General features: G+C 44.3%; 1 pseudogene; it reads left to right on the top strand.

The window, feature by feature from the left end:
• Positions 1 to 669: 669 nt before the first annotated feature.
• Positions 670 to 1,673, top strand: LOC116272600 (annotated as a pseudogene).
• Positions 1,674 to 2,049: the final 376 nt, after the last annotated feature.

Below are 2,049 nucleotides of genomic sequence, written 5' to 3'. Positions count from 1 at the left end.
AACTGGAGTACGTTCCACCCACACACAGGACAGGGAGCTGACAACCAAGGAGGGGAGGAGCAATACTCCAGCTTTCTCTGCTTGTAATAAGTTCTCTCCATTGGCATAATCTTGTTCATAGTCTCAAAATTATTTAAACTGCTAGTATATCTTTAGTGGCATATTTATCTATCATAATGTTATTTTATTCTTAATTACCATTCCCTGTTTTATTTCTCCGTCCAAAATAAAACAGCTGCCTTTGGTTGGCTGCGCCCTCAGCAGTGGCAGCTGCCAGGTCAGCCTTGGTGAGTGGCGACTCAATTGCTGTGCCCATGCAGTGTCCATCGCAGCCACCACGGCCACTTTGTGCAGGGACTCCATGAGCAAGCCCTGTGCGCTTCTTTTGCTTTACAGGAAACTTGACTCAGGCTGGTGTCCAGTGAAGAAATCCCAGGTGCATGGAAAGGAGAGGAGGGTCTCAGGGCTGTGAGTGATCTGCAAAAGGAAGCGCATGGACCACCAGGTGGCGCTGCTGCGCTGCTCCTGCTCCCAGGAGGTGAATGCTCAGGGCGAGCTTTGAGGTGGAGAGAGAGATGTCATTTCTCATCCTCCAGGTTCAGAGTAAAAACCTTCCGGCCAATGTTGGCCACGCGTTCTAGTGTATGAGCGGGCTCGGAGGTGCTCACCGCTGCTGTCATGGTTCGTTTGCTAAACTGCATCGTCGCTGTGTCCCAGAACATGGGCATTGGCAAGAACGGGCACCTGCCCTGGCCACCGCTCAGGAATGAATTTAGGTATTTCCAGAGAATGACACAAACTCTTCAGGAGAAGGTAAACAGAATCTGGTGTTATGTGTAGGAAGATCTGGTTCTCCATTCCTGAGAAGAATCGACCTTTAAAGGATAGAATTAATTTAGTTCTCAGCAGAGAACTCAAGGAACCTCCACAAGGAGCTCATTCTCTTGCCAGATGTCTGGATGATATCTTAAAACTTACTGAACAACCAGAATTAGCCAATAAAGTAGAGATAATTTGGATAGTTGGTGGCAGTTCTGTTTATAAGGAAGCCATGAATCACCAAGGCCATCTTCAACTATTTGTGACAAGGATCATGTGGGACTTTGAAAGTGACACAGTTTTTCCAGAAATTTATTTGGAAAAATATAAACTTCTGCCAGAATACCCAGGTGTTCTCTCTGATGTCCAGGAGGAGAAAGAAATTAAGTTCAAATTTGAAGTATATGAGAAGAATGATTAATATGAAGGGATTTTCTGGTTTATTTTAAGTTGTTTCCCCTCCCTCTGGAAAAAATTATGTATTTTTACATGAGAAGAAAAAGACTTTTGTTGACTTTGGATCTATGAATAATTATTTCTAAGCAACATGTTTTTATCCCACACTAGTCTTGAATATATCAGATACCATTTATGAAACATTCTTGCTATAACTAAGTGCCTCTCCAAGACCCCAACTGAGTCCCCGCACCTGCTACAGTGAGCTGCCATTCCACACCCATCGCATGTGGCACTCTGGCCAGTCCTTGACATTGTCGGGCTTTTCAAATGTGGGTAGTATTTATTAAAGATGAAGATGCACATACCCTCCAACTGAGCAGTTTCACTAGTGGAAAATACCGAAATCTTCCTACGTGTATATCTAGAGGTTTGTAGGGAAATGTTGCAGCCCTGTTTGTAACAGTGAAAAATTGAAAGCAACCTGGAAGTCCAGTGATGGGAAAATTAATATATTTCGGAAATTTGGGGAACCCAAAGCAGGTTCCAAGACTGAAATTTCAGTGAAAGCAGTTTATTTGCTAGGTCTTACCAGAAATCATCAATTGAGGTATGGAGAAATGGAACTGAGAAGGTAAGAAAAGCAGTTTAAAGTCAGTGAGCAGGTTCTCATCGGTAACAAGCTCCATACTGCTGAGATACAGGGAAACGGAGGGGAGAAAGCTGGAGTATTGATCCTCCACTCCTTGGTTGTCAGCTCCCTGTCCTGTGTGTGGGTGGAACGTGCTCCAGCTGCTCTATAGCAAGTCCCAGGTGTTTGCAGTAAGAAGCTGC

The sequence above is a fragment of the Papio anubis genome, unplaced genomic scaffold (genome assembly GCF_008728515.1).
Source record: "Papio anubis isolate 15944 unplaced genomic scaffold, Panubis1.0 scaffold1333, whole genome shotgun sequence".
In the NCBI taxonomy this organism is placed as follows: Eukaryota; Metazoa; Chordata; class Mammalia; order Primates; family Cercopithecidae; genus Papio; species Papio anubis.
Note: the sequence above shows the minus strand (reverse complement) of the source record. Positions and strands in the feature narration are given on the sequence as shown.